At 51.4% G+C, this 13607-nt stretch overlaps 4 long non-coding RNA genes across 4 annotated transcripts; all 4 read left to right on the top strand.

The window, feature by feature from the left end:
• Positions 1–693: 693 nt before the first annotated feature.
• Positions 694–3516, top strand: LOC139805153 (uncharacterized). Its single transcript, XR_011729710.1, has 4 exons — positions 694–1090; positions 1638–1719; positions 2363–2490; positions 3290–3516. It is a non-coding gene; the product is annotated as an uncharacterized lncRNA (long non-coding RNA).
• Positions 3517–8650: 5134 nt separating this feature from the next.
• Positions 8651–13403, top strand: LOC139805055 (uncharacterized). Its single transcript, XR_011729671.1, has 3 exons — positions 8651–9008; positions 9089–9140; positions 13339–13403. It is a non-coding gene; the product is annotated as an uncharacterized lncRNA (long non-coding RNA).
• LOC139805049 (uncharacterized) lies at positions 9256–11103 on the top strand. The gene is made up of 5 exons (XR_011729665.1): positions 9256–9329; positions 9404–9443; positions 9528–9607; positions 9705–10762; positions 10862–11103. It is a non-coding gene; the product is annotated as an uncharacterized lncRNA (long non-coding RNA).
• LOC139805050 (uncharacterized) lies at positions 11343–13112 on the top strand. Its single transcript, XR_011729666.1, has 3 exons — positions 11343–11582; positions 11695–12105; positions 12198–13112. It is a non-coding gene; the product is annotated as an uncharacterized lncRNA (long non-coding RNA).
• Positions 13404–13607: the final 204 nt, after the last annotated feature.

The raw sequence follows: 13607 nt of genomic DNA on the forward strand, positions 1-13607 counted from the left end.
GGGTTGAAGTGGCACTTGGGGGTACCGGTGTGTACTGGGGGCAGCTGTAAAGGCACATTCAGGGGCTACTGTTGTGCACGGGGGGGTGGGGTGGGGTGTGAATAATGGGTCAGTGGAGGTGTGACTGGTCTATACTCCGTTGCATATGGGTCTATACAGTGTGTACTGGTTGGTACTGCTCAGGAGCTGCTGCTGTGTCAGGACCTGTAGGAGAAGCTGTCGGTGGTGAAATTACGGCTACGGCTGATCTGGGGTGACCCCATAGTGCTGGGGGGAGCGCTTACGGGGGGTGCCTTGGCGCAGGGGCAGACCCCTCACTGGTGCCTGTGGGGCTCTAGGGGGCAGGAGCAGACCGTAAAGTGCGGGGCAGTTGATCAGGGGCAGCTGGGGGCTTCTGGGGGGAGAACAGACTTGTTTAGAGTCGCCCTAATAACAGGCGGGAAAGGGACGACCTTTCTTCAAAGAGAAGAAGGCAGATTTAAACATTTTTATTTTTATTTTTATTTTTATTTTTATTTTTATTTTTATTTTTATTTTTATTTTTATTTTTATTTTTATTTTTATTTTTATTTTTATTTTTATTTTTATTTTTGTGTGTGTGTGTCTCTCTCAGCAACCAATGAGTGGGCGCTGGCCAATCAGCATCCCGGGAGGGTGGAGAAAGAGGGAGCGGGTACGAGTAACGGGGGCGGGAAAGCAGCAACCAATCAGAGCGTGTATCGCCTCAAGAGGGAGGCGGGTGCACGAGAGGCTGAGGCAATGGGAACCCTTCACTCCCGGGGCGGGTGGCCAATCAGCGAGCCCCGAAACTTTGCAGAGGACGCTCAGTGTGAAGGAGCGACAGTGCTGACGAGGAGGCAAAATGGCGGCCGGGGAGGGGGATGTGGGGGTCAGCGCAGGGCTTGGGGGAGACAGGGAACAGCCGGGGGGGATCCGCGGAACACGAGGGGACCCGGAGGGGGGGCGCGGGGGTGGCAGCGGCGGAAAAGGGGGGGGGGGGAACGAGCTCGGGGAGAGTAAACGGCATCTCTCGGCTCAGCGACGACGACTTGGATTTCTTGTCACCGGAGAAGCAGCAGCAGGGGCACAGGTGAGTTGTGTGGGGTTGGGGGAGGTTGTGACGCTGGGTTGGGGGGGGCAACAAGGACAGGGACAGAACGGACCGGTATCGGCGTTCAAGAGCAGGGAGTGGTGGGGAGGGGTGTGTGTGAACAAGGAGAAGGACAGAAGGGACCGGAATCGGCGTCCAAGAGCAGGGGGTGGGGGGGAGGGGTGTGTCGTGTGTGGGGGGTGTACGGGCAAAGCGAGCACGGGCTTGAAAAGTGCAGTAAGGGGGAGGAGGGGGGAGAGCTGAGCACAGGGTTGAAAAAGGACGGACGAGGAGTGTCCAGCACACGCGGGGCGTGCTGTACTCCGGGGTGGGGTCTTAACACAAAAGGGGCGTGTCCATACCCAAAGGGGGCGGGGTTTGCATCAGGTGTGTCCAATCCTAGAAGGACGGGGCTTGGTGTAAAGGGGCGTGCCCACAAGATAACAGGGTGGGGTTTGCATCACACGAGCTGTGTAGATGTCCAGGAGGGCAGGACTATACCGAAAGGGAGCGTGTCCACGGTGATGGTGGGTTTTGCGTCACACAGGAAGTGTTCCCAGGACTGCAGGGCTTAATGCAAAGGAGGTGTGTCCACACCCAGAGTGGGTGAAGTTTTCATAACAAAACAGGTGTGTCCATGCCATGGGGGGCGGGGCTTAACCCAAAAGGGACTTTTACAACCAAAGTGGGTGGGGTTTGTATCCAATAGGGTGGATGTCCACACCCAAAGTTTGTGGGATTTGCATAAGAGGGGGCATGTTCAATCTGATAAGGGCGGCGTTTAACCCAAAGAGGCATGTATGCACCAAAAGGGGTCACGTTTGCATCCCACAGAAAGTGTTTATTCCCAGGAGGGCGGGGCTTATGACAAAAGGGGCATGTCCACACCCAAAGGGGTGAGATTTGCATCTGAGTGAATGTGAGTCCACTTTTAGGAGCGTGGACCTTAACCTGAAAAAGATGTCCGCACACAAAACAGCGGCAAGGTTTGCATCACATCAAAGGTGTGTCCGTGCCCCAAAGGGTGGGGCTTAACCCAGAAGGGGCGCATCTACACCCCAAGGGGGGTGGTGATGCGATTTTTGCACCAGAGGGGTGGCTGCACACAGCAAGGGGTTGCGGCTGCCACATCTTGGGGTGAGTCTCCTTGGCGGGGGTGTGTTTTTTACACAAAGGGGGATGTGCATGAGACCTGTAGGTAAAAGTTGTGTCACCCAGGGGGCATGTCACCCAGAGGGGGTGGGGCCTTTACACCTGGGGGTATGTCCACAGAGAATGGGGTGGGACCTGTGCCCATGAGAGGGGTGTGTCTGCACGGCAGTGGGCGTGGCTTGTGGCAGCAGAGGGAGGTGCCGAGGTAACGGGAGATCCAGCCCTGCCACGGACCCCAGGTGGAACAGGTACTGGGGCAGTGGGGTTTGGGGGGGACAGGACACACATCGACCCCTAGGGACAAGTGGAAACTCATACCTGATCCACCGTCTTCTCCCCATTGGGCAACTCAGCTGCCTTACAGTCTCTCAACCTGTCCCACACAGACCCCCATAGCCCCATGGGATATCTCAACTGCTCCATAGGGCATCCCTGCTGCCCCATAATTCCCCACACAGACCCCCAGTGCCCCACTGGGCATCTCAGCTGCCCTAGACTCCCACACTCAGCACCACAAGGGCCACCCAGTGCCGCATTGGGCATCATAATGGCTCCACATAGGCCCCTAGTCTGCCCCATAATCCCTTAACCTGACGCACTGTGTGAGTCTGACCTCACTGATTTGCAACGGTCTCAAAGGAGCAATTTTAAAATTAATAGCCCTGGCTAGGGTGGAGGACCTGTCTGGCCAGAGCTGAGCAGGGGGTGACACCTCGATGTTATAAGAGCTATTGGGTGGAGGCTATTCCTCTTCTCTGAGCACCAGCCTTCAGTGCTGGGACATCTCTCCAGGCACGACTGAGCCACCTTGATTGTACTTGCGAAGTACCTGGCTGAGGGGGGCTGGAGCAGAGCAAGGATGGCATCAGGAAGAAGATAATGGGTGGAGACTACTCCCCTTTCCTGAGGGCCAGACTTCAATGCTAGGACTCCCCTGGAGCCACGATGTACCTGGGTAAAGTGGCTGGAACAGAGGAGGAATGGCATCTGGAAGGAAATAAGAATTGATGAGTGGGTGGAGTAGTACGCCCTTCTGCTCTCCTCCAGGCAGCCTGCCTTCTAACAACCCTGGCTGACTGACAGCTGCCCCTTGGGAACAAAAGGACTCAGGGGTGTATATTGCTGTCCATGCTCTGACTGTTGGTTGTCTTTTGACCCACTGCCATTTCTGCACCAGACCCTGTCCACAATCAGCACGCCATCCTGAAGAACCTCGCTGGACAGATGGACCCCTGGTGGTGATTCTTTCTCTCTCTCTCTCTCTCTCTCTCACGCTTTCTTAACAATTTTCTTACCACTTTTTCTCTCTCTTCTATCTTATTTTCCTCTCTACCTCTTTTGCCCGGCTCTACATTTTTGCCTGTGTCAATTGTCAAATAAAATCTTCTTGCACTCGACCATTTCTATGGTTGGACTTCGTTTCGCGTATCCAAAACAAAAATGAATTTTAATGTTACCTCGGACCATGACATCCCCTAGTCAGCCTGAGAAGGACCCCCCAGTGCCCCATTTGGCATCTCAGCTGCCCCAGAGTCTCTCAAGCTGCCCCATAGAGATCCCCAGTGCCCTATAGGGTAACCCTTATGCTCCAGAGATTCCCATTGGGCATCTCAGCCATCCCATAGTCCACAGAGTACACTTGTGGGGCTGTGTTGGTGCCATTTGTGGATCACTGTGGGACAGAGTGTGATCCCTGACTGTTTTTTCTGTCCCCCAGAACTGGAGTTAGATTTGTGGGGCTGCTGACCCACAGCTTTCAAGGGGGCCTGGTCTGCCTGACCAGTGGCTACTCCAGGCTCCAGCAAGCATGACCCACAACTGCCTGCCTGCCCCATAAATTTCATCATGTACACTTATTGACCCCTTCCTATGACATCATCACTTTGTGCCTGGTGACATCGCTGCCCTTTTCCCAGGGCCAGGCTTCCTCCTCCTGGTTTTGTACTACGTAGTGGATTTTGACGGAGAAATCTAAGTAGAAATATCTTTAACAAATAAAAAAACCCCAAAAATTTTGTGTTTGTCCTTGTAGGAGAACAGCAGAGCAGGCCTGTGTGGGATAGAGGAGCGCTGCAGTTTCCCCAGCACTCACTGACCCTGAGGAAGAACAAAAAGCTGTAAATAACTTAAGGAATTTGCCATCTGGATGATGTTATGTCCTGGTATGGGTAGATAAGGTCTTATGTTAGTAGAAAGAGCACTTTGAGGTGTAAATTGTAGATCAGTCAATAGATACTGGGATACTATGTAAGTCTTGCAAGCCACACAACAATTCTGATTGTGCAGAATTGCACAACAATTGGGGTCCATGCCTTCATGTGTTCCGTCATGTCGTAATTAAAAAAGACTTGAAACTGCAATGAAGGAAAAACTTGTGTTGTAAAGGAAGAAATGTAAAAGACAAAGGTAATAAAAAATAAACCAACCCAAACCAGATGTGACTCCAATATCTGCGTGAGTACGAAAATGAGAAATAGGACAGAGGAGCTAACCGGACATTCGAGATGTGTAAGATGAGAAGTGAATATTTTTATGTTTCAACAGTATCAAATTTAGTTCCCCCTCCCCAGCCTCCATGAGATGCCTTGTCCCAGCTGCACTGTGTCCCCACGCCCCCTCTAGTCTTGTCCCTGTCCTCCCTGCACGTCTCTGCGCCTCAACAACAAGACATGTTGCGTCTTGGTCCTGGGCTCCTTGTACTTGTGCTGTGCCCACCCGAGTGTTTCTGCCCCCCTGATCTGGGCCACACTCTTGTGGGTGGCTCTGCCTGCCCTGTGTGTGGCCGCGCCTCTGAGCTTTACCACACCCCTGTGTGTAGCTCCGCCCCCTGCTCTGGGAGGTGCCTCTGAGCCTGACCACGCCCCCATGCATCTCTCCGCCCACCTCATGCTTGTCACAGCCCCTGAGTGTGAACCTGCCCTCCCACGCGTGTCTCCACCCCCTTGCCTTTGCCCCGCCCCATCTGTAACTCAGTGATGCTCATTGTGTCTTCGTTCCCTTGCCCCCTGTCCTACTCCTCCCCCAGGGTGTGGCCTTGCCCTTCTTTCCCACCCCTCCCCCTTTCCCTCATTCTCTTTCCTTTTCTTCATTTCTCTGTGTCAGCTCAGTCTCTGAGCATTGTCCCCAACTCTGCTGGGATTTCTGAGGAGTCTAAACGAACATTTTCCTGCCTTCACAGTGCCCTGGGGGGGTGTTCGCAGCCCCTGGGGACTTAGCTCCCAGCTGTGGCCAGAGTAGGGGCTGATGTTCTCTGAAGGGCTCCAGCTGGGGCTGGGGTAGCCCAGGTGTGGCCAGTCAGGTTGATGAGGGGGCTTTCCCAAAGGACTGTGGGAAGGGCAGTGGGGCAGGGCCCAGGGTATATAAGCCTCCACCTCTACACAGGGGCTCAGTCTGTTCAGGGGATCTGTTGTGCTTGGAGCTCTACAGGGTGAGGTCTGTGCTGTGGTTGTTTGCTCTGCCTTGGTATTTTTTTTGATTCCCTAAGTGATAACGGCTGCAGTGTTCAACTCTGGAATGAGGGGGTAAGTGGATCACCAAAGGACTCTTTGGAAGAGTTCAGCATTCTGAAAGAGGTTAGTATTTACTGATTTTGGATTTGCTGGTGCTACTGTTGGTTGGACTTTTTTCGTGGCACTTCATGAAGGGCAGCCCTGTGGCTACAGGAACATCCCAGTCCACCGAGGTGGCTTTCCTTCTTCAACATGGCTTCAAATGCTCATCCCTCTGAAAAATAAGTGGAACCAGGTGTGAGGAAGGGCTGGGCAAGGGGAGGGCAAAGTTAGGAATTGCAGGAAGGGGTTTAGAAGTTAGCATAGGTGAGAGGGCTGTCCAGGAGCAGCCTTCTTTAGTCAGGTGAAGGGACGAAGTTAGATTCCAACATGATGCTAATATGGGCAGGGCAGCTCCATCCTTTGTGTGTGGTGGTGTGTAGTTTCTGCTTTGTTGTCTGAGAGCTTTCTATGGCCTTGATGTCCTCTTTGTACTCACAGAACACGCCTTGCACCTTGGGCACCATCCCTAGGCTCTGAAACACATTCATTTATCACCTTAGCATCATTCAGTGATGTGTTGTCTTGCATAATAAGTTCACAACATAGAACAGTCTTGCGTATCGTAGCTTTTTCAAAGGCTGTCTTCTGACATGTTCTTCATAACTCTGCCAGCATCTCTAATTGTGGATTTTCTTAGTCTGGGACTTTGTTCCCTGTATCCTTAGGTTTTGAATCCAGGCTTCTCATTTACCTGTCATCTAACATTAGAGAGTAGCTTCTTGTGAAAGGCAGTGTCCTTTGACACTCTTGGAGCCACCATGGAGCCTCCATGTGTCACTGTGGCATCCCTGTGGGTCTTCCTGCCCAGCAGTCTTGCATCCTGGAATCATTCTTCTTCCTTAGCATTTTCTCTTGGGGTCAGGTCTTGTGGTTTGCAGTGTGGTGTCTTGTGTCAGCCTCAGCATTGAGAGTTTGGCTTGGAGCTGCCCTGCCCGCACTGTAGGATCAAGGGCCCTTGGAAAAGTCTTAAAGGAATTGTCCATGTGTTGAGCAGCATTCCAATGACTTGAGCAATAGTCATTGGATGGCTCTTGGAAAGGCATTGGATGGCATCTTGGCAATAGTCCAAGATGGCTCTTGGAAAGGTGTGCAAAGGCTGGTGGGCTGCAGAAGCAGTTATTTCTCAGGTGTTGTATTGCCTTTGAAGGCATTGGCATTCCCTGTTTTTTGTGTTTTCTAGGTGCCCTCTGAACCTCATTTTGGCACACTGCAAGGGCGGGAGGCCAAGGTAAAGGAGAGAGCAGGCGGTGGACAACACACCGGGATGCCTGTTGTTTGAGGTGATATCGTGGCACGTGCTTTTCCTTTGACTTCTGCAGGTGCCACGCAGTGTCAGAGGGACAAAGGCGTGTATTCAGGTTTGGTTGGAGAAGGTAAGATGGTTGTGGGCTGGCTCAGCCAGGTATTTCACCTCGACTCTCTTAAGCGTTTCCCTTTGTTTTAGCAGGCACTGTGCGTGCCACCTTTGGAGGGGGAAGAGCGCCGGAGGTGAGATGGGATGGTAACGAGGAGGCTGGTTCTCACAAGCAGAACAGTGATTTTGTGTCTCGGTATTTTCGGGTGCCAGAAGCGATGGTGGCCATAATGTGTGTGGAAGGAGAAAGTGAGCAGGGCAAGACGGGGGTTATGAGGAGCTTGTGGAAGAGGTTGGTATTTAGCTGACGTCCTATTTCTGCTGGCACTGCCGTTTGTTATTGCAGATGATAAGGAGTAACTTGGTGGTTTTGGGAAGATACCAGTCAGCCTATGAGGGTTACTTGTCTGTCCAGTGCTTCAGAGCCCCAACTGTTTGAAAGGTAAGAGAAAGGGACGATGGCTGGGGAGGGTCTGTGTAGAGGGGTCAAGGTTAGGAATTGCAGGGTCGAGTTTTAAAGTTACTGTAGGGGCGTGGGCTGTCCAGAAGGGGTCCCCTTTAGGTGGCTGCTGGGAGCCTGTCCCTCCCTGGCATGATGCTAGCAATTTCCAGGAACTGAATGATCCTTGGAGGTGAGGTGGTAGTGAAGGGCTCGTGGAACTGGTGTCTTCTCACAAGCACAACCATGGTTTTGTGCCTTTTAGGTGCCCTGAATGATGACTGCCACGGTGTCCAACTCTGGAAAGCGTGGGTGAGTGGGACCTCACAGGGCTCTTCTGTGAAGCTGGGTCATGTGGAGGAGACTGGGGCTGGCTGATGTTGGACTTATTGCTGGAAATTCATGTAGCTGTTTTGGTGTTGTGGTGTTGTATGGAGGGTTTTTTTTTTTTTTTTTTGCTTTGTTTTGGTTTTGTGGTGTGATTTTTTTTTTCTTTTTCTTTTTTAAATGCAGGTGGTGAAGGGGAACCTTGCACGTTGAGGATTATCCTGGGCCGCTCCTGTTTTTTTTTCCTGGCTAACCATGGCTTTGGAGTGCCAGTCCTCTGAAAGATAAGTTGAGGGACCAGGGGTTTAGAGGGGGTCAGGGCTGGTGGGAGTTGCGGAAGGGGTTTTGAAGTTAGTGTAGGGGATAGGGCAGTCTGGGAGGAGCCTCCTTGGGTCAGGTGAAGGAAGCGGGTTAATTTCTGATGCGATGCCAGTGTGGGCATGGCAGCTCCAGCCTTGGTGTGTGGTGGTGTGTAGTTTGTGTTGTATGTCTTTTGTCTTGGAGCTTCCTCGGGCCTTGATGTCCTCTCGAAGCAAGTCCCACATCTCGGGCATCATCCCTGGGAGGTCTTCTCTCATCAGCACGGTACTAGTCAGCAGCATCTTTTTCTTGCGTGACAAATTTGAAGTGTCGATAGGTCTTTGATCTGGGAAGTTTCTTGATGGTCATCTTCTGAAACATAATCACCACTTGCATCAGCATCATCCTGGTCACGGATTTTCCCGGAGTGGGACTTTGTTCCCCGTATCCTTGCATCCTTAGGCCTTGCTTGGCATTCAGCCCCTCGTTTTGCACTTGCATCTCCGTAGGTCATCTTGCCCAACAGTCTTGTATCCCAGAGATATTCTTCTTACTCAGTGTTCTCTTGAGATCACGTCTCATGATTTGCAGGGCTGTGTCTGGAGTTGGTCTGACTGTTTGGCTTGGAGCTGCTATTCCCAGAGTTGTAGGGTCAGGGTTTTTTGGAAGAGCCCTAAAGGACTAGTCCAGTGCTGCTGAGCAGTATTCCAGGTACTTTTGTCATACTGTTTTTCAGAGCCTGTCTGGCAAGGATGTGCATAAAAGAGCTGGAGGAGAGAAGAGCGCCATCCAAAGGTTAGTCAGGGTTTGGTGTTGAAGTGAGGGTCCCTCTCCTGGCTACCTGACCACAGTATGGTTTGTATCTCCTTTTGAAGGTGAGAGCAGCCAAGGAAGCAGAATATCTATTCTGGAGGTGGCTCTGGCAAGGTGAGGAAAGGCTGGTGTGCAGAAGGAGCAGTTATTTCTCAGGTGCTCTATTGCTGTTGAAGGCGTTAGCATCCCCTGTTTTTTGTTTTCCAGGTGCACTACCTCAGCATGTGGCTTTTGCTTTGACTTTTGCAGGTGCCACAGCCATCCTTGGAGGGACAAAGACACATTTAGGAGCGGTTGGAGAAGGTAAGATGGTGGTGGGCTGAGTCAGACATGCATTTTACGTCAAGTCACTTAAACGTTTCCTTTTGTTTTTGCAGGCGCTGTGCGTGCCACCTTTGGAACCGGATGAGCGTTGAAGTTGAGTTGAGTTGGTAGCGAGGGGTTCATGGGGCTGGTGACTTCTTATCAGCAGAACGGGAACTCTTTCTCTTGGTGTTTCAGGTGCCCCGAGCAATGGTGGTGCTAGCGTTCAACTCTGGAAGGAGAAGGTGCGTGGTATACCATGGGGCTCCCTTGAGGAGGTGAGTGTAGCGGAAGTAGCGTGCGTTGGCTTAGGTGGGACTTGTGCCAGCGCTGTGGGTGACCTGTGGGTTGTGTGTTTTCCTTTTCTATGTATAGGGGATGAAGAGGAACCGTGCGACTGGAAGCACATTCCAGTCAAACAATGTGGTTTTCATTACTGACCATGGCTTTGTGCTGCTATCACTCTTGAAGATAAGTTGAGGGCCCAGGGGTGGGTGGGGAGGGGCTGAGCAGAGGAGTCGAGGTTGGGAATTGCAGGTGGTGTTTTGAAGTTAGTGCAGGGGAGAGGGTTGTCTGGGAGCAGCCCCCTTTGGGTGGGTGAAGGGAACAGGTTACTTTCCAGTATGATTCCAGCATGGGCAGGGCAGCTCCAGCCTTGGTGTGTGGGGCTGTGTGTTTTGTGTTGTCCGTCTTTGTCTTAGAGCTTCCTCAGGCCTTGATGGTCGTCTGTGTCCTCACAGAGCAAGTCCCGCATCTTGGGCATCCTCCCTGGAAAGCCTTTCCTGCTCAGCACGGTGCTGATCAGCAGCGTGTTCTTCTGCTTGAGTCTAAATTGCAGATCGGTCTCTTGACTTGGAAATTCCTTGATTGTCACCTTCTGAAACATCATTGCCAACTGCATCAGCCTCTGGACTCGGTCCCCGCATCCTTGCGTCCTCAGGTCTTGAAGGCGGCTTCTCGGGGATCCGTCGCTTCATTCCCTCGCTTTGCAGATGCACCCCTGTAGGTCTTGTTGCCCAAAAGTCTTGGATTCCAGAGTCCCTCATCTTGCTGCGAATTTTATCTTGAGTTCAAGTCTAGTGACTCACATGGCTGTATCTTGGGTCAGTCTGTGAGTGTGAGTGTTTGGCTTGGAGCTGCCCTGCCTGCTGTGTAGGATCAGGGGCCATTGGAAGCACCATAACCTGACTGTCTAGTTGTTGAGCAGCTTCCCAGTGATTTGCATAATCCTGTTTTTCAGATCCCACATGTCAATGACCTGCAAGAAACAGATGGAGGAGGAGAGGAGGCAGTCAGCCGAAGGTTGGTCAGGGTGCAGAGTTGGTGGGAAGGTGCCTCCCTTGGATACCTGACCACATTATGGTTTGTTGTCATTTTGAAGGCAGAAGTGGCGAGTGAAGAGGGATACGGGCACCAGAGGTGGCTGTGGCAAGGTGAGCCAAGGCTGGTAGGCTGGAGGAGCAGTTACTTCTCAGGTGCTATATTATAGGTTGGTCATGAACATCCCTTGTTGTTTGTGGTTTTTTTCTTAGGTGCCCTCCTAACCTTGTTTTGGCACCCCAAAGAGATGGCAGGCAGGTGGGTGAGAGGCTGAGGTAAAGGAGCAGGAGATAGACATCACAGTGGCCTGGTTGTTGCTGGGGGCAATATCTCAGCGTGTGCCTTTTGCTTTGACTTTTGCAGGTTTCACACACAGTGCTGGAGTGACAAAGCCGTGTCTTGAGGAGCAGATGGAGAAGGTGAGATGTCTGTGGGCTGGATCAGTCATGTATTAATATCAACTCTGTTAAAGGTTTCCCTTATGTTTCAGGTGCTGTGTGCCACCTTTGGAACCGGATGAGCATTGAAGGTGAGCTGGGGTGGTAGAGAGTGAGTTCATGGAGCTGGTGGCTACTGATCAGCAGAACAGTAGCTCTTTCTCTTGGTCTTCTAGGTGTCCAGTAGCTCTTTCTCTTGGTCTTCTAGGTGTCCAAAGCAGTGGACATTCAACTGCTTTGACACAGCATTCAACTCTGGATCACGGAGGTGAGTGGAACTGGGTGGGGCTCTTTTGAGGTGGTGGGTGTAGTATAAGTGGTTGTTGATGGCTGAAGTGCACCTTATTGGTGACACTGTTTCTGATTTTCCTTTCTTTCTGATTGCAGGGGATGAAGAGGAACATGCCCATCAGACAGTGTGGTGTTTTGCTGGACATAGATCCAAAACCACCATCCCTCAGGAAGATAAGTTGAGGGACTGATCTGAAGTGCTGAGGTTGGGAGTTGTTGCAGAAGGGATTTGCAAGTTTTCTGAGCAAAGGCTGGTGTGGGCTGCCTGTTGACTGGGGCAATATCTCAGCATGTGGCTTTTCCTTTGACTTTTGCAGGTGCCACACACTGCCTTGGAGATAAAAAGCCACGTGTAGAGGAGCAGTTGGGGCAGGCGAGATGGTTGTGGGCCAGGTCAGCCGGGTGTTTAATATCAATTCAGTTAAGTGTTTCTCTTTGTTTTGCCAGGGTTTTTTTGGTGTGGGGTTGGTTGTTTTTGTTTCTTGGTTTTTTTGTGTGTGTTTTGTTTGTTTTGTTTTGTTTGTTTTTTGTCACCTTTGGAGCTGAGTGTTGGAGGAAAGCTGGGGTGGTAATTTAGGAGGTTCATGTATGTAGTGACTTCTTTCAAGCCAAACAGTGGTTTTGTGTATTTTAGGTGCCCTTCATTGAGTCCTGCAGTGCCTAATTCTGTGATGAGCAGGTGGGTGAGACCTCACAGGACTCTTGAGAAGCTGGGTCTTCTCTAAGAGGTTGGTGCTGGCTCATGTTGGAATTTCTGGTGACAATTATTATGTGTGGTGATGTGGGTTTTTTGTTTGGTTGGTTTTTTCTTTTTTGGCAGATGATGAACGGGAAACCTGTGGCTGCAGGAACATCCCTGTGGATGGTTTTGTCTTTCTTTGATGACCATGGCTTTGGACCCCTACCACCAAGGATAAGTGGAGGGACTGGGGATGGGCAGAAGGGACAAAGCTGGGAATGGCTGGGAGTGGTTTTGAAGTTAGAACTGGGGAGAGGGCTGTCTGGGAGCAGCTTGCTTTGGTCAGGTGAAGGGGGCAGATGAGTTTACAGCATTGGTTTGGTGTGGGCAGGGCAGCTCCAGCCTTTGTGTGTGGTGGTGTGTACTTTGTGTTGTCTGTCTTGAGTGTTTTAAACTTCCTCATCCCTCGATGTCCTCTTTGTCCTCACAGAGCAAGTCCCTCATCTTGGGCATCATCCCTGGAAGGTCTTCTCTCATCAGCACAGTCCTAGTCAGCAGCATCTTTTTCTTTCGTGACAAGTTAAACGCATGGATTATTCTTGCATCTGGGAAGTTTCTTGATGGTGGTATTCTGAAACACTTTTCCATATTAATCAGCATCTCTGGTCATGGATTTTCGCAGAGTAGCACTTGTTCTCTGCATCCTTAGGTCTTGAAGCCCGGCTTGGTGGGCATCTGTTGCTTCAGCCCCTCGCTTCACAGCTGCATCGCTGTAGGTCTTCTTGCCCAACAGTCTTGGATCCCAGAGATATTCTTCTTCCTCAGTGTTCTCTTGAGACCAAGTCTCATGATTTGCAGGGCTGTGTCTGGAGTTAGTCTGAGTGTTTGGCTTGGAGCTGCTCTTCCCAGAGTTATAGGTTTGGGGTTTTTTGGAAGAGCCCTGAAGGACTAGTCCAGCACTGTTGGGCAGTGTTCCAGTGACTTGTGCATCACCGTTTTTCAGATCCCATGTGACGAGGATGTACACGAAAGAGCAGGAGGAGAGAAGAGCACCACCCAAAGGTTAGTCGGTGATGGAGTGAAGGTCCCTCTCCTGGCAACCTGACCACGTTATGGTTTGTATCTCCTATTGAAGGTGAGAGCAGCCAAGGTAGCAGAATATCTGTTCCGGAGGTGGCTCTGGCAAGGTGAGCAAAAGCTGGTGTGCTGGAGGAGCAGTTATTTCTCAGGTGTTTTATTGTCGTTGAAGGCATTGGCATCCCCTGTTTTTTGTGCTTTCCAGGTGTCCTCTGAACCTACTTTTGGCACCCCACAAGGATGGCAGGCAGATGGGCGAGAGGCTGAGGTAAAGGGGCAGGAGGTGGACATCACAGTGGGCTGCCTGTTGTTGGAGGCACTACCTCAGCACGTGTCTTTTGCTTTGACTTTTGCAGGTGCCACAACCATCCTCGGAGGGACAAAGACAGACATTTAGGAGCAGTTGGAGAAGGTGAGATGGTGGTGGGCTGGGTCAGCCATGTATTTTACATCAAGTCACTTAAACGTTTCCTT

This window comes from Heliangelus exortis, chromosome 19 (genome assembly GCF_036169615.1).
Source record: "Heliangelus exortis chromosome 19, bHelExo1.hap1, whole genome shotgun sequence".
Classification (NCBI taxonomy): Eukaryota; Metazoa; Chordata; class Aves; order Apodiformes; family Trochilidae; genus Heliangelus; species Heliangelus exortis.